General features: G+C 45.4%; 27 non-coding genes across 27 annotated transcripts; 21 read left to right on the top strand and 6 right to left on the bottom strand.

The window, feature by feature from the left end:
* Window positions 1–27: 27 nt before the first annotated feature.
* TRNAY-GUA (transfer RNA tyrosine (anticodon GUA)) lies at window positions 28–113 on the top strand. Its single transcript is given in 2 exon segments — window positions 28–64; window positions 78–113. It is a non-coding gene; the product is annotated as a tRNA-Tyr (tRNA).
* Window positions 114–726: 613 nt separating this feature from the next.
* TRNAA-CGC (transfer RNA alanine (anticodon CGC)) lies at window positions 727–798 on the top strand. Its single transcript has one exon. It is a non-coding gene; the product is annotated as a tRNA-Ala (tRNA).
* A 195-nt stretch (window positions 799–993) lies between these two features.
* TRNAM-CAU (transfer RNA methionine (anticodon CAU)) lies at window positions 994–1,066 on the bottom strand. The gene has a single exon. It is a non-coding gene; the product is annotated as a tRNA-Met (tRNA).
* A 164-nt stretch (window positions 1,067–1,230) lies between these two features.
* On the top strand, window positions 1,231–1,302 carry TRNAA-UGC (transfer RNA alanine (anticodon UGC)). The gene has a single exon. It is a non-coding gene; the product is annotated as a tRNA-Ala (tRNA).
* A 756-nt stretch (window positions 1,303–2,058) lies between these two features.
* Window positions 2,059–2,144, top strand: TRNAY-GUA (transfer RNA tyrosine (anticodon GUA)). The gene is given in 2 exon segments: window positions 2,059–2,095; window positions 2,109–2,144. It is a non-coding gene; the product is annotated as a tRNA-Tyr (tRNA).
* Window positions 2,145–2,757: 613 nt separating this feature from the next.
* TRNAA-CGC (transfer RNA alanine (anticodon CGC)) lies at window positions 2,758–2,829 on the top strand. The gene has a single exon. It is a non-coding gene; the product is annotated as a tRNA-Ala (tRNA).
* Window positions 2,830–3,585: 756 nt separating this feature from the next.
* On the top strand, window positions 3,586–3,671 carry TRNAY-GUA (transfer RNA tyrosine (anticodon GUA)). The gene is given in 2 exon segments: window positions 3,586–3,622; window positions 3,636–3,671. It is a non-coding gene; the product is annotated as a tRNA-Tyr (tRNA).
* A 613-nt stretch (window positions 3,672–4,284) lies between these two features.
* On the top strand, window positions 4,285–4,356 carry TRNAA-CGC (transfer RNA alanine (anticodon CGC)). Its single transcript has one exon. It is a non-coding gene; the product is annotated as a tRNA-Ala (tRNA).
* A 195-nt stretch (window positions 4,357–4,551) lies between these two features.
* TRNAM-CAU (transfer RNA methionine (anticodon CAU)) lies at window positions 4,552–4,624 on the bottom strand. Its single transcript has one exon. It is a non-coding gene; the product is annotated as a tRNA-Met (tRNA).
* A 164-nt stretch (window positions 4,625–4,788) lies between these two features.
* On the top strand, window positions 4,789–4,860 carry TRNAA-UGC (transfer RNA alanine (anticodon UGC)). The gene has a single exon. It is a non-coding gene; the product is annotated as a tRNA-Ala (tRNA).
* Window positions 4,861–5,616: 756 nt separating this feature from the next.
* TRNAY-GUA (transfer RNA tyrosine (anticodon GUA)) lies at window positions 5,617–5,702 on the top strand. Its single transcript is given in 2 exon segments — window positions 5,617–5,653; window positions 5,667–5,702. It is a non-coding gene; the product is annotated as a tRNA-Tyr (tRNA).
* Window positions 5,703–6,315: 613 nt separating this feature from the next.
* On the top strand, window positions 6,316–6,387 carry TRNAA-CGC (transfer RNA alanine (anticodon CGC)). Its single transcript has one exon. It is a non-coding gene; the product is annotated as a tRNA-Ala (tRNA).
* Window positions 6,388–6,582: 195 nt separating this feature from the next.
* TRNAM-CAU (transfer RNA methionine (anticodon CAU)) lies at window positions 6,583–6,655 on the bottom strand. The gene has a single exon. It is a non-coding gene; the product is annotated as a tRNA-Met (tRNA).
* Window positions 6,656–6,819: 164 nt separating this feature from the next.
* Window positions 6,820–6,891, top strand: TRNAA-UGC (transfer RNA alanine (anticodon UGC)). The gene has a single exon. It is a non-coding gene; the product is annotated as a tRNA-Ala (tRNA).
* A 756-nt stretch (window positions 6,892–7,647) lies between these two features.
* On the top strand, window positions 7,648–7,733 carry TRNAY-GUA (transfer RNA tyrosine (anticodon GUA)). Its single transcript is given in 2 exon segments — window positions 7,648–7,684; window positions 7,698–7,733. It is a non-coding gene; the product is annotated as a tRNA-Tyr (tRNA).
* A 613-nt stretch (window positions 7,734–8,346) lies between these two features.
* Window positions 8,347–8,418, top strand: TRNAA-CGC (transfer RNA alanine (anticodon CGC)). The gene has a single exon. It is a non-coding gene; the product is annotated as a tRNA-Ala (tRNA).
* A 195-nt stretch (window positions 8,419–8,613) lies between these two features.
* On the bottom strand, window positions 8,614–8,686 carry TRNAM-CAU (transfer RNA methionine (anticodon CAU)). Its single transcript has one exon. It is a non-coding gene; the product is annotated as a tRNA-Met (tRNA).
* Window positions 8,687–8,850: 164 nt separating this feature from the next.
* Window positions 8,851–8,922, top strand: TRNAA-UGC (transfer RNA alanine (anticodon UGC)). The gene has a single exon. It is a non-coding gene; the product is annotated as a tRNA-Ala (tRNA).
* A 756-nt stretch (window positions 8,923–9,678) lies between these two features.
* TRNAY-GUA (transfer RNA tyrosine (anticodon GUA)) lies at window positions 9,679–9,764 on the top strand. Its single transcript is given in 2 exon segments — window positions 9,679–9,715; window positions 9,729–9,764. It is a non-coding gene; the product is annotated as a tRNA-Tyr (tRNA).
* Window positions 9,765–10,377: 613 nt separating this feature from the next.
* TRNAA-CGC (transfer RNA alanine (anticodon CGC)) lies at window positions 10,378–10,449 on the top strand. The gene has a single exon. It is a non-coding gene; the product is annotated as a tRNA-Ala (tRNA).
* A 195-nt stretch (window positions 10,450–10,644) lies between these two features.
* TRNAM-CAU (transfer RNA methionine (anticodon CAU)) lies at window positions 10,645–10,717 on the bottom strand. Its single transcript has one exon. It is a non-coding gene; the product is annotated as a tRNA-Met (tRNA).
* Window positions 10,718–10,881: 164 nt separating this feature from the next.
* Window positions 10,882–10,953, top strand: TRNAA-UGC (transfer RNA alanine (anticodon UGC)). Its single transcript has one exon. It is a non-coding gene; the product is annotated as a tRNA-Ala (tRNA).
* Window positions 10,954–11,709: 756 nt separating this feature from the next.
* Window positions 11,710–11,794, top strand: TRNAY-GUA (transfer RNA tyrosine (anticodon GUA)). Its single transcript is given in 2 exon segments — window positions 11,710–11,746; window positions 11,759–11,794. It is a non-coding gene; the product is annotated as a tRNA-Tyr (tRNA).
* A 613-nt stretch (window positions 11,795–12,407) lies between these two features.
* On the top strand, window positions 12,408–12,479 carry TRNAA-CGC (transfer RNA alanine (anticodon CGC)). Its single transcript has one exon. It is a non-coding gene; the product is annotated as a tRNA-Ala (tRNA).
* Window positions 12,480–12,674: 195 nt separating this feature from the next.
* TRNAM-CAU (transfer RNA methionine (anticodon CAU)) lies at window positions 12,675–12,747 on the bottom strand. Its single transcript has one exon. It is a non-coding gene; the product is annotated as a tRNA-Met (tRNA).
* A 164-nt stretch (window positions 12,748–12,911) lies between these two features.
* On the top strand, window positions 12,912–12,983 carry TRNAA-UGC (transfer RNA alanine (anticodon UGC)). The gene has a single exon. It is a non-coding gene; the product is annotated as a tRNA-Ala (tRNA).
* Window positions 12,984–13,739: 756 nt separating this feature from the next.
* On the top strand, window positions 13,740–13,825 carry TRNAY-GUA (transfer RNA tyrosine (anticodon GUA)). The gene is given in 2 exon segments: window positions 13,740–13,776; window positions 13,790–13,825. It is a non-coding gene; the product is annotated as a tRNA-Tyr (tRNA).
* The last annotated feature ends 578 nt before the right edge of the window (window positions 13,826–14,403 follow it).

The following is a 14,403-nucleotide window of genomic DNA, read 5'->3' as shown; positions in this document are numbered from 1 at the left end:
TCAGTGCTATGAGCTTCTGCTACCCCTCCTTCGATAGCTCAGTTGGTAGAGCGCAGGACTGTAGCATTAATTCGGGCATCCTTAGGTCGCTGGTTCAAATCCGGCTCGAAGGATTTTGTGGTTTCATTTCCATGTCTTTTGCTGTTAATCAACAATACCTTCCGTTGATTATGAAAAAGTCCCCGAGCTTCGATAAATACTGGAAAAGAAGCGTACTCTATCTGCTTTCAAAGGGAATTGATGACATAGTCATCGCTAGGGGAGGCGTGAAGAACAGTAAAGGAAACCTGCTGATCAAAACTGCTACCAAAGCATTGCATTAGTACATGTATGCCCTTGGCAGACTTCCAATTGCATTGCACCACGGTAGCTGCTTGGCAGCCAATCACACTGTGACTTGCCTTCAATTTGAGTGTCCACCGATGGGCAAGAGGGCATAGCCAATGGAATCATCCCCCGAAAGGCTGAGCAAGCTGGAAAGTAGACCAACAGTTTACACATTTGGGGAAATCCTGAGAAGTTTTGCATTCCAAACTGAGCAAATAAAAGCCCTGCCGGAGAATCGAACCCTGATTGCACTAAGTATATGCTCCATGAAGACAGCCCTCACGTAAGGCGTGGGCAATTTCATGCCTGACACTTTACATTCTAGTCTCAAATCGAGACTTTGCAGTCCGTGGGCTCCAGAGTCTCCTTGCATCCAGCAAAACTTTAGAGGGCAGTGGAGGGGATGTAGCTCAGTGGTAGAGTGCATGCTTCGCTTGTATGAGGCCCCGGGTTCAATCCCCGGCATCTCCAGGAGTCGCTGTTCTGTATCTTGGCTTTTTCCAGAAGGCTAGCCTGCCACCTTGTGGAAAGTTGAGGTTTCTCAGGCAGTTGGGGGGTCAGAACCCCACTTAAATAGGTTGCATTGAAAAATATTGTTTGAAATAGGCATAGTTTCCACTTTTCAAGAAAATCTGAGAATTTTGCTTGCCAAAAGGAGGAAATAAATGCCCTCTCTGAGGATCGAACTCAGGACCTTCAGATTATGAGACTGACGCGCTGCCTACTGCGCTAAGAAGGCTGCACACAAGCATCTCTAAACAAGACTATAGACCAGGAAGATAATCCAGGTGCGAGGCTTAAGGATTTTCCTGACTGAGACTTTATGCTGCAGTGTCAAGTGGGTTGACTTGGCAGACACTTACATTCAGGGTTTCCATGCATACAGTAAAACTTGGCATACAAGGGGATGTAGCTCAGTGGTAGAGCGCATACTTTGCATGTATGAGGCCCCGGGTTCAATCCCCGGCATCTCCAGACTTTTGCCATGCTTATCTTGGATTTTGGCAGAAAACTAGGCTGGCTGTCAGTATTAAGGAAGAGATATGTCATGCAACTGGGATACGAACCCCACTTAAACTGTGAGACGTGTGCCTTGGAAAACCCCATGAAATGGGGCTATCTCATTTTTGATGCTTATAGAACCAAAGAATCTTACTTGTTTAAGCCATCAAAGTGATGATTAATCTTGGCAATCTTAATACATTTAGGATAGAAATCGGTGGCAGCCATCTTGGTCATTGGTAAGGGTTCTTCCTCTAAACCAGAGACTCTCTACAGTAGCTTCAAGAAAAACTGAATATGTTGCCTTTACTCTACTGATTTTTCCATTCTCTTTCCTTTCAAAAATGAACCCAAAATGCATGTTCTTGAAGCTGGGTGCGTGGTAATGACTCCCATAACTTTCTGTCATTTTTCTCACGGTTAAAGGCTTCCATCCATTTGCCACCAATGCTTCCTAAGGTCTTTGTATCAAAGTTCCTTTCCTTTCTTTAAAATTCATCATTGCGGCGCCCCTGCTTTTCACCAAGCCAAGACGGAACATCCACTTTGGTGTGAAATCCTCCTTTGAGGTGATAAGACGTAACTCACAGTGTGCTCTCAGAAGTGGTAGCTTTGAGAGGGAGCCGCGATTAATATTGATGATTTTCATCTGTCTGCTCCTGGTCCCCACCCCCCACAACCTTTCTTGAGCGAGAGGTAATTTCAGTGCTATGAGCTTCTGCTACCCCTCCTTCGATAGCTCAGTTGGTAGAGCGGAGGACTGTAGCATTAATTCGGGCATCCTTAGGTCGCTGGTTCAAATCCGGCTCGAAGGATTTTGTGGTTTCATTTCCATGTCTTTTGCTGTTAATCAACAATACCTTCCGTTGATTATGAAAAAGTCCCCGAGCTTCGATAAATACTGGAAAAGAAGCGTACTCTATCTGCTTTCAAAGGGAATTGATGACATAGTCATCGCTAGGGGAGGCGTGAAGAACAGTAAAGGAAACCTGCTGATCAAAACTGCTACCAAAGCATTGCATTAGTACATGTATGCCCTTGGCAGACTTCCAATTGCATTGCACCACGGTAGCTGCTTGGCAGCCAATCACACTGTGACTTGCCTTCAATTTGAGTGTCCACCGATGGGCAAGAGGGCATAGCCAATGGAATCATCCCCCGAAAGGCTGAGCAAGCTGGAAAGTAGACCAACAGTTTACACATTTGGGGAAATCCTGAGAAGTTTTGCATTCCAAACTGAGCAAATAAAAGCCCTGCCGGAGAATCGAACCCTGATTGCACTAAGTATATGCTCCATGAAGACAGCCCTCACGTAAGGCGTGGGCAATTTCATGCCTGACACTTTACATTCTAGTCTCAAATCGAGACTTTGCAGTCCGTGGGCTCCAGAGTCTCCTTGCATCCAGCAAAACTTTAGAGGGCAGTGGAGGGGATGTAGCTCAGTGGTAGAGCGCATGCTTCGCATGTATGAGGCCCCGGGTTCAATCCCCGGCATCTCCAGACTTTTGCCATGCTTATCTTGGATTTTGGCAGAAAACTAGGCTGGCTGTCAGTATTAAGGAAGAGATATGTCATGCAACTGGGATACGAACCCCACTTAAACTGTGAGACGTGTGCCTTGGAAAACCCCATGAAATGGGGCTATCTCATTTTTGATGCTTATAGAACCAAAGAATCTTACTTGTTTAAGCCATCAAAGTGATGATTAATCTTGGCAATCTTAATACATTTAGGATAGAAATCTGTGGCAGCCATCTTGGTCATTGGTAAGGGTTCTTCCTCTAAACCAGAGACTCTCTACAGTAGCTTCAAGAAAAACTGAATATGTTGCCTTTACTCTACTGATTTTTCCATTCTCTTTCCTTTCAAAAATGAACCCAAAATGCATGTTCTTGAAGCTGGGTGCGTGGTAATGACTCCCATAACTTTCTGTCATTTTTCTCACGGTTAAAGGCTTCCATCCATTTGCCACCAATGCTTCCTAAGGTCTTTGTATCAAAGTTCCTTTCCTTTCTGTAAAATTCATCATTGCGGCGCCCCTGCTTTTCACCAAGCCAAGACGGAGCATCCACTTTGGTGTGAAATCCTCCTTTGAGGTGATAAGACGTAACTCACAGTGTGCTCTCAGAAGTGGTAGCTTTGAGAGGGAGCCGCGATTAATATTGATGATTTTCATCTGTCTGCTCCTGGTCCCCACCCCCCACAACCTTTCTTGAGCGAGAGGTAATTTCAGTGCTATGAGCTTCTGCTACCCCTCCTTCGATAGCTCAGTTGGTAGAGCGCAGGACTGTAGCATTAATTCGGGCATCCTTAGGTCGCTGGTTCAAATCCGGCTCGAAGGATTTTGTGGTTTCATTTCCATGTCTTTTGCTGTTAATCAACAATACCTTCCGTTGATTATGAAAAAGTCCCCGAGCTTCGATAAATACTGGAAAAGAAGCGTACTCTATCTGCTTTCAAAGGGAATTGATGACATAGTCATCGCTAGGGGAGGCGTGAAGAACAGTAAAGGAAACCTGCTGATCAAAACTGCTACCAAAGCATTGCATTAGTACATGTATGCCCTTGGCAGACTTCCAATTGCATTGCACCACGGTAGCTGCTTGGCAGCCAATCACACTGTGACTTGCCTTCAATTTGAGTGTCCACCGATGGGCAAGAGGGCATAGCCAATGGAATCATCCCCCGAAAGGCTGAGCAAGCTGGAAAGTAGACCAACAGTTTACACATTTGGGGAAATCCTGAGAAGTTTTGCATTCCAAACTGAGCAAATAAAAGCCCTGCCGGAGAATCGAACCCTGATTGCACTAAGTATATGCTCCATGAAGACAGCCCTCACGTAAGGCGTGGGCAATTTCATGCCTGACACTTTACATTCTAGTCTCAAATCGAGACTTTGCAGTCCGTGGGCTCCAGAGTCTCCTTGCATCCAGCAAAAGTTTAGAGGGCAGTGGAGGGGATGTAGCTCAGTGGTAGAGCGCATGCTTCGCATGTATGAGGCCCCGGGTTCAATCCCCGGCATCTCCAGGAGTCGCTGTTCTGTATCTCGGCTTTTTCCAGAAGGCTAGCCTGCCACCTTGTGGAAAGTTGAGGTTTCTCAGGCAGTTGGGGGGTCAGAACCCCACTTAAATAGGTTGCATTGAAAAATATTGTTTGAAATAGGCATAGTTTCCACTTTTCAAGAAAATCTGAGAATTTTGCTTGCCAAAAGGAGGAAATAAATGCCCTCTCTGAGGATCGAACTCAGGACCTTCAGATTATGAGACTGACGCGCTGCCTACTGCGCTAAGAAGGCTGCACACAAGCATCTCTAAACAAGACTATAGACCAGGAAGATAATCCAGGTGCGAGGCTTAAGGATTTTCCTGACTGAGACTTTATGCTGCAGTGTCAAGTGGGTTGACTTGGCAGACACTTACATTCAGGGTTTCCATGCATACAGTAAAACTTGGCATACAAGGGGATGTAGCTCAGTGGTAGAGTGCATACTTTGCATGTATGAGGCCCCGGGTTCAATCCCCGGCATCTCCAGACTTTTGCCATGCTTATCTTGGATTTTGGCAGAAAACTAGGCTGGCTGTCAGTATTAAGGAAGAGATATGTCATGCAACTGGGATACGAACCCCACTTAAACTGTGAGACGTGTGCCTTGGAAAACCCCATGAAATGGGGCTATCTCATTTTTGATGCTTATAGAACCAAAGAATCTTACTTGTTTAAGCCATCAAAGTGATGATTAATCTTGGCAATCTTAATACATTTAGGATAGAAATCGGTGGCAGCCATCTTGGTCATTGGTAAGGGTTCTTCCTCTAAACCAGAGACTCTCTACAGTAGCTTCAAGAAAAACTGAATATGTTGCCTTTACTCTACTGATTTTTCCATTCTCTTTCCTTTCAAAAATGAACCCAAAATGCATGTTCTTGAAGCTGGGTGCGTGGTAATGACTCCCATAACTTTCTGTCATTTTTCTCACGGTTAAAGGCTTCCATCCATTTGCCACCAATGCTTCCTAAGGTCTTTGTATCAAAGTTCCTTTCCTTTCTTTAAAATTCATCATTGCGGCGCCCCTGCTTTTCACCAAGCCAAGACGGAACATCCACTTTGGTGTGAAATCCTCCTTTGAGGTGATAAGACGTAACTCACAGTGTGCTCTCAGAAGTGGTAGCTTTGAGAGGGAGCCGCGATTAATATTGATGATTTTCATCTGTCTGCTCCTGGTCCCCACCCCCCACAACCTTTCTTGAGCGAGAGGTAATTTCAGTGCTATGAGCTTCTGCTACCCCTCCTTCGATAGCTCAGTTGGTAGAGCGGAGGACTGTAGCATTAATTCGGGCATCCTTAGGTCGCTGGTTCAAATCCGGCTCGAAGGATTTTGTGGTTTCATTTCCATGTCTTTTGCTGTTAATCAACAATACCTTCCGTTGATTATGAAAAAGTCCCCGAGCTTCGATAAATACTGGAAAAGAAGCGTACTCTATCTGCTTTCAAAGGGAATTGATGACATAGTCATCGCTAGGGGAGGCGTGAAGAACAGTAAAGGAAACCTGCTGATCAAAACTGCTACCAAAGCATTGCATTAGTACATGTATGCCCTTGGCAGACTTCCAATTGCATTGCACCACGGTAGCTGCTTGGCAGCCAATCACACTGTGACTTGCCTTCAATTTGAGTGTCCACCGATGGGCAAGAGGGCATAGCCAATGGAATCATCCCCCGAAAGGCTGAGCAAGCTGGAAAGTAGACCAACAGTTTACACATTTGGGGAAATCCTGAGAAGTTTTGCATTCCAAACTGAGCAAATAAAAGCCCTGCCGGAGAATCGAACCCTGATTGCACTAAGTATATGCTCCATGAAGACAGCCCTCACGTAAGGCGTGGGCAATTTCATGCCTGACACTTTACATTCTAGTCTCAAATCGAGACTTTGCAGTCCGTGGGCTCCAGAGTCTCCTTGCATCCAGCAAAACTTTAGAGGGCAGTGGAGGGGATGTAGCTCAGTGGTAGAGCGCATGCTTCGCATGTATGAGGCCCCGGGTTCAATCCCCGGCATCTCCAGGAGTCGCTGTTCTGTATCTCGGCTTTTTCCAGAAGGCTAGCCTGCCACCTTGTGGAAAGTTGAGGTTTCTCAGGCAGTTGGGGGGTCAGAACCCCACTTAAATAGGTTGCATTGAAAAATATTGTTTGAAATAGGCATAGTTTCCACTTTTCAAGAAAATCTGAGAATTTTGCTTGCCAAAAGGAGGAAATAAATGCCCTCTCTGAGGAACGAACTCAGGACCTTCAGATTATGAGACTGACGCGCTGCCTACTGCGCTAAGAAGGCTGCACACAAGCATCTCTAAACAAGACTATAGATCAGGAAGATAATCCAGTTGCGAGGCTTAAGGATTTTCCTGACTGAGACTTTATGCTGCAGTGTCAAGTGGGTTGACTTGGCAGACACTTACATTCAGGGTTTCCATGCATACAGTAAAACTTGGCATACAAGGGGATGTAGCTCAGTGGTAGAGCGCATGCTTTGCATGTATGAGGCCCCGGGTTCAATCCCCGGCATCTCCAGACTTTTGCCATGCTTATCTTGTATTTTGGCAGAAAACTAGGCTGGCTGTCAGTATTAAGGAAGAGATATGTCATGCAACTGGGATACGAACCCCACTTAAACTGTGAGACGTGTGCCTTGGAAAACCCCATGAAATGGGGCTATCTCATTTTTGATGCTTATAGAACCAAAGAATCTTACTTGTTTAAGCCATCAAAGTGATGATTAATCTTGGCAATCTTAATACATTTAGGATAGAAATCTGTGGCAGCCATCTTGGTCATTGGTAAGGGTTCTTCCTCTAAACCAGAGACTCTCTACAGTAGCTTCAAGAAAAACTGAATATGTTGCCTTTACTCTACTGATTTTTCCATTCTCTTTCCTTTCAAAAATGAACCCAAAATGCATGTTCTTGAAGCTGGGTGCGTGGTAATGACTCCCATAACTTTCTGTCATTTTTCTCACGGTTAAAGGCTTCCATCCATTTGCCACCAATGCTTCCTAAGGTCTTTGTATCAAAGTTCCTTTCCTTTCTGTAAAATTCATCATTGCGGCGCCCCTGCTTTTCACCAAGCCAAGACGGAGCATCCACTTTGGTGTGAAATCCTCCTTTGAGGTGATAAGACGTAACTCACAGTGTGCTCTCAGAAGTGGTAGCTTTGAGAGGGAGCCGCGATTAATATTGATGATTTTCATCTGTCTGCTCCTGGTCCCCACCCCCCACAACCTTTCTTGAGCGAGAGGTAATTTCAGTGCTATGAGCTTCTGCTACCCCTCCTTCGATAGCTCAGTTGGTAGAGCGCAGGACTGTAGCATTAATTCGGGCATCCTTAGGTCGCTGGTTCAAATCCGGCTCGAAGGATTTTGTGGTTTCATTTCCATGTCTTTTGCTGTTAATCAACAATACCTTCCGTTGATTATGAAAAAGTCCCCGAGCTTCGATAAATACTGGAAAAGAAGCGTACTCTATCTGCTTTCAAAGGGAATTGATGACATAGTCATCGCTAGGGGAGGCGTGAAGAACAGTAAAGGAAACCTGCTGATCAAAACTGCTACCAAAGCATTGCATTAGTACATGTATGCCCTTGGCAGACTTCCAATTGCATTGCACCACGGTAGCTGCTTGGCAGCCAATCACACTGTGACTTGCCTTCAATTTGAGTGTCCACCGATGGGCAAGAGGGCATAGCCAATGGAATCATCCCCCGAAAGGCTGAGCAAGCTGGAAAGTAGACCAACAGTTTACACATTTGGGGAAATCCTGAGAAGTTTTGCATTCCAAACTGAGCAAATAAAAGCCCTGCCGGAGAATCGAACCCTGATTGCACTAAGTATATGCTCCATGAAGACAGCCCTCACGTAAGGCGTGGGCAATTTCATGCCTGACACTTTACATTCTAGTCTCAAATCGAGACTTTGCAGTCCGTGGGCTCCAGAGTCTCCTTGCATCCAGCAAAAGTTTAGAGGGCAGTGGAGGGGATGTAGCTCAGTGGTAGAGCGCATGCTTCGCATGTATGAGGCCCCGGGTTCAATCCCCGGCATCTCCAGGAGTCGCTGTTCTGTATCTCGGCTTTTTCCAGAAGGCTAGCCTGCCACCTTGTGGAAAGTTGAGGTTTCTCAGGCAGTTGGGGGGTCAGAACCCCACTTAAATAGGTTGCATTGAAAAATATTGTTTGAAATAGGCATAGTTTCCACTTTTCAAGAAAATCTGAGAATTTTGCTTGCCAAAAGGAGGAAATAAATGCCCTCTCTGAGGATCGAACTCAGGACCTTCAGATTATGAGACTGACGCGCTGCCTACTGCGCTAAGAAGGCTGCACACAAGCATCTCTAAACAAGACTATAGACCAGGAAGATAATCCAGGTGCGAGGCTTAAGGATTTTCCTGACTGAGACTTTATGCTGCAGTGTCAAGTGGGTTGACTTGGCAGACACTTACATTCAGGGTTTCCATGCATACAGTAAAACTTGGCATACAAGGGGATGTAGCTCAGTGGTAGAGTGCATACTTTGCATGTATGAGGCCCCGGGTTCAATCCCCGGCATCTCCAGACTTTTGCCATGCTTATCTTGGATTTTGGCAGAAAACTAGGCTGGCTGTCAGTATTAAGGAAGAGATATGTCATGCAACTGGGATACGAACCCCACTTAAACTGTGAGACGTGTGCCTTGGAAAACCCCATGAAATGGGGCTATCTCATTTTTGATGCTTATAGAACCAAAGAATCTTACTTGTTTAAGCCATCAAAGTGATGATTAATCTTGGCAATCTTAATACATTTAGGATAGAAATCGGTGGCAGCCATCTTGGTCATTGGTAAGGGTTCTTCCTCTAAACCAGAGACTCTCTACAGTAGCTTCAAGAAAAACTGAATATGTTGCCTTTACTCTACTGATTTTTCCATTCTCTTTCCTTTCAAAAATGAACCCAAAATGCATGTTCTTGAAGCTGGGTGCGTGGTAATGACTCCCATAACTTTCTGTCATTTTTCTCACGGTTAAAGGCTTCCATCCATTTGCCACCAATGCTTCCTAAGGTCTTTGTATCAAAGTTCCTTTCCTTTCTTTAAAATTCATCATTGCGGCGCCCCTGCTTTTCACCAAGCCAAGACGGAACATCCACTTTGGTGTGAAATCCTCCTTTGAGGTGATAAGACGTAACTCACAGTGTGCTCTCAGAAGTGGTAGCTTTGAGAGGGAGCCGCGATTAATATTGATGATTTTCATCTGTCTGCTCCTGGTCCCCACCCCCCACAACCTTTCTTGAGCGAGAGGTAATTTCAGTGCTATGAGCTTCTGCTACCCCTCCTTCGATAGCTCAGTTGGTAGAGCGGAGGACTGTAGCATTAATTCGGGCATCCTTAGGTCGCTGGTTCAAATCCGGCTCGAAGGATTTTGTGGTTTCATTTCCATGTCTTTTGCTGTTAATCAACAATACCTTCCGTTGATTATGAAAAAGTCCCCGAGCTTCGATAAATACTGGAAAAGAAGCGTACTCTATCTGCTTTCAAAGGGAATTGATGACATAGTCATCGCTAGGGGAGGCGTGAAGAACAGTAAAGGAAACCTGCTGATCAAAACTGCTACCAAAGCATTGCATTAGTACATGTATGCCCTTGGCAGACTTCCAATTGCATTGCACCACGGTAGCTGCTTGGCAGCCAATCACACTGTGACTTGCCTTCAATTTGAGTGTCCACCGATGGGCAAGAGGGCATAGCCAATGGAATCATCCCCCGAAAGGCTGAGCAAGCTGGAAAGTAGACCAACAGTTTACACATTTGGGGAAATCCTGAGAAGTTTTGCATTCCAAACTGAGCAAATAAAAGCCCTGCCGGAGAATCGAACCCTGATTGCACTAAGTATATGCTCCATGAAGACAGCCCTCACGTAAGGCGTGGGCAATTTCATGCCTGACACTTTACATTCTAGTCTCAAATCGAGACTTTGCAGTCCGTGGGCTCCAGAGTCTCCTTGCATCCAGCAAAACTTTAGAGGGCAGTGGAGGGGATGTAGCTCAGTGGTAGAGCGCATGCTTCGCATGTATGAGGCCCCGGGTTCAATCCCCGGCATCTCCAGGAGTCGCTGTTCTGTATCTCGGCTTTTTCCAGAAGGCTAGCCTGCCACCTTGTGGAAAGTTGAGGTTTCTCAGGCAGTTGGGGGGTCAGAACCCCACTTAAATAGGTTGCATTGAAAAATATTGTTTGAAATAGGCATAGTTTCCACTTTTCAAGAAAATCTGAGAATTTTGCTTGCCAAAAGGAGGAAATAAATGCCCTCTCTGAGGAACGAACTCAGGACCTTCAGATTATGAGACTGACGCGCTGCCTACTGCGCTAAGAAGGCTGCACACAAGCATCTCTAAACAAGACTATAGATCAGGAAGATAATCCAGTTGCGAGGCTTAAGGATTTTCCTGACTGAGACTTTATGCTGCAGTGTCAAGTGGGTTGACTTGGCAGACACTTACATTCAGGGTTTCCATGCATACAGTAAAACTTGGCATACAAGGGGATGTAGCTCAGTGGTAGAGCGCATGCTTTGCATGTATGAGGCCCCGGGTTCAATCCCCGGCATCTCCAGACTTTTGCCATGCTTATCTTGTATTTTGGCAGAAAACTAGGCTGGCTGTCAGTATTAAGGAAGAGATATGTCATGCAACTGGGATACGAACCCCACTTAAACTGTGAGACGTGTGCCTTGGAAAACCCCATGAAATGGGGCTATCTCATTTTTGATGCTTATAGAACCAAAGAATCTTACTTGTTTAAGCCATCAAAGTGATGATTAATCTTGGCAATCTTAATACATTTAGGATAGAAATCTGTGGCAGCCATCTTGGTCATTGGTAAGGGTTCTTCCTCTAAACCAGAGACTCTCTACAGTAGCTTCAAGAAAAACTGAATATGTTGCCTTTACTCTACTGATTTTTCCATTCTCTTTCCTTTCAAAAATGAACCCAAAATGCATGTTCTTGAAGCTGGGTGCGTGGTAATGACTCCCATAACTTTCTGTCATTTTTCTCACGGTTAAAGGCTTCCATCCATTTGCCACCAATGCTTCCTAAGGTCTTTGTATCAAAGTTCCTTTCCTTTCTGTAAAATTCATCATTGCGGCGCCCCTGCTTTTCACCAAGCCAAGACGGAGCATCCACTTTGGTGTGAAATCCTCCTTTGAGGTGATAAGACGTAACTCACAGTGTGCTCTCAGAAGTGGTAGCTTTGAGAGGGAGCCGCGATTAATATTGATGATTTTCATCTGTCTGCTCCTGGTCCCCACCCCCCACAACCTTTCTTGAGCGAGAGGTAATTTCAGTGCTATGAGCTTCTGCTACCCCTCCTTCGATAGCTCAGTTGGTAGAGCGCAGGACTGTAGCATTATTCGGGCATCCTTAGGTCGCTGGTTCAAATCCGGCTCGAAGGATTTTGTGGTTTCATTTCCATGTCTTTTGCTGTTAATCAACAATACCTTCCGTTGATTATGAAAAAGTCCCCGAGCTTCGATAAATACTGGAAAAGAAGCGTACTCTATCTGCTTTCAAAGGGAATTGATGACATAGTCATCGCTAGGGGAGGCGTGAAGAACAGTAAAGGAAACCTGCTGATCAAAACTGCTACCAAAGCATTGCATTAGTACATGTATGCCCTTGGCAGACTTCCAATTGCATTGCACCACGGTAGCTGCTTGGCAGCCAATCACACTGTGACTTGCCTTCAATTTGAGTGTCCACCGATGGGCAAGAGGGCATAGCCAATGGAATCATCCCCCGAAAGGCTGAGCAAGCTGGAAAGTAGACCAACAGTTTACACATTTGGGGAAATCCTGAGAAGTTTTGCATTCCAAACTGAGCAAATAAAAGCCCTGCCGGAGAATCGAACCCTGATTGCACTAAGTATATGCTCCATGAAGACAGCCCTCACGTAAGGCGTGGGCAATTTCATGCCTGACACTTTACATTCTAGTCTCAAATCGAGACTTTGCAGTCCGTGGGCTCCAGAGTCTCCTTGCATCCAGCAAAACTTTAGAGGGCAGTGGAGGGGATGTAGCTCAGTGGTAGAGCGCATGCTTCGCATGTATGAGGCCCTGGGTTCAATCCCCGGCATCTCCAGGAGTCGCTGTTCTGTATCTCGGCTTTTTCCAGAAGGCTAGCCTGCCACCTTGTGGAAAGTTGAGGTTTCTCAGGCAGTTGGGGGGTCAGAACCCCACTTAAATAGGTTGCATTGAAAAATATTGTTTGAAATAGGCATAGTTTCCACTTTTCAAGAAAATCTGAGAATTTTGCTTGCCAAAAGGAGGAAATAAATGCCCTCTCTGAGGAACGAACTCAGGACCTTCAGATTATGAGACTGACGCGCTGCCTACTGCGCTAAGAAGGCTGCACACAAGCATCTCTAAACAAGACTATAGACCAGGAAGATAATCCAGGTGCGAGGCTTAAGGATTTTCCTGACTGAGACTTTATGCTGCAGTGTCAAGTGGGTTGACTTGGCAGACACTTACATTCAGGGTTTCCATGCATACAGTAAAACTTGGCATACAAGGGGATGTAGCTCAGTGGTAGAGCGCATGCTTTGCATGTATGAGGCCCCGGGTTCAATCCCCGGCATCTCCAGACTTTTGCCATGCTTATCTTGTATTTTGGCAGAAAACTAGGCTGGCTGTCAGTATTAAGGAAGAGATATGTCATGCAACTGGGATACGAACCCCACTTAAACTGTGAGACGTGTGCCTTGGAAAACCCCATGAAATGGGGCTATCTCATTTTTGATGCTTATAGAACCAAAGAATCTTACTTGTTTAAGCCATCAAAGTGATGATTAATCTTGGCAATCTTAATACATTTAGGATAGAAATCTGTGGCAGCCATCTTGGTCATTGGTAAGGGTTCTTCCTCTAAACCAGAGACTCTCTACAGTAGCTTCAAGAAAAACTGAATATGTTGCCTTTACTCTACTGATTTTTCCATTCTCTTTCCTTTCAAAAATGAACCCAAAATGCATGTTCTTGAAGCTGGGTGCGTGGTAATGACTCCCATAACTTTCTGTCATTTTTCTCACGGTTAAAGGCTTCCATCCATTTGCCACCAATGCTTCCTAAGGTCTTTGTATCAAAGTTCCTTTCCTTTCTGTAAAATTCATCATTGCGGCGCCCCTGCTTTTCACCAAGCCAAGACGGAGCATCCACTTTGGTGTGAAATCCTCCTTTGAGGTGATAAGACGTAACTCACAGTGTGCTCTCAGAAGTGGTAGCTTTGAGAGGGAGCCGCGATTAATATTGATGATTTTCATCTGTCTGCTCCTGGTCCCCACCCCCCACAACCTTTCTTGAGCGAGAGGTAATTTCAGTGCTATGAGCTTCTGCTACCCCTCCTTCGATAGCTCAGTTGGTAGAGCGCAGGACTGTAGCATTAATTCGGGCATCCTTAGGTCGCTGGTTCAAATCCGGCTCGAAGGATTTTGTGGTTTCATTTCCATGTCTTTTGCTGTTAATCAACAATACCTTCCGTTGATTATGAAAAAGTCCCCGAGCTTCGATAAATACTGGAAAAGAAGCGTACTCTATCTGCTTTCAAAGGGAATTGATGACATAGTCATCGCTAGGGGAGGCGTGAAGAACAGTAAAGGAAACCTGCTGATCAAAACTGCTACCAAAGCATTGCATTAGTACATGTATGCCCTTGGCAGACTTCCAATTGCATTGCACCACGGTAGCTGCTTGGCAGCCAATCACACTGTGACTTGCCTTCAATTTGAGTGTCCACCGATGGGCAAGAGGGCATAGCCAATGGAATCATCCCCCGAAAGGCTGAGCAAGCTGGAAAGTAGACCAACAGTTTACACATTTGGGGAAATCCTGAGAAGTTTTGCATTCCAAACTGAGCAAATAAAAGCCCTGCCGGAGAATCGAACCCTGATTGCACTAAGTATATGCTCCATGAAGACAGCCCTCACGTAAGGCGTGGGCAATTTCATGCCTGACACTTTACATTCTAGTCTCAAATCGAGACTTTGCAGTCCGTGGGCTCCAGAGTC

The sequence above is a fragment of the Lissotriton helveticus genome, chromosome 1_2 (genome assembly GCF_964261635.1).
Source record: "Lissotriton helveticus chromosome 1_2, aLisHel1.1, whole genome shotgun sequence".
In the NCBI taxonomy this organism is placed as follows: domain Eukaryota; kingdom Metazoa; phylum Chordata; class Amphibia; order Caudata; family Salamandridae; genus Lissotriton; species Lissotriton helveticus.
The sequence above is the reverse complement of the archived record's forward strand: the minus strand, read 5'-3'. Positions and strand labels throughout refer to the sequence as shown.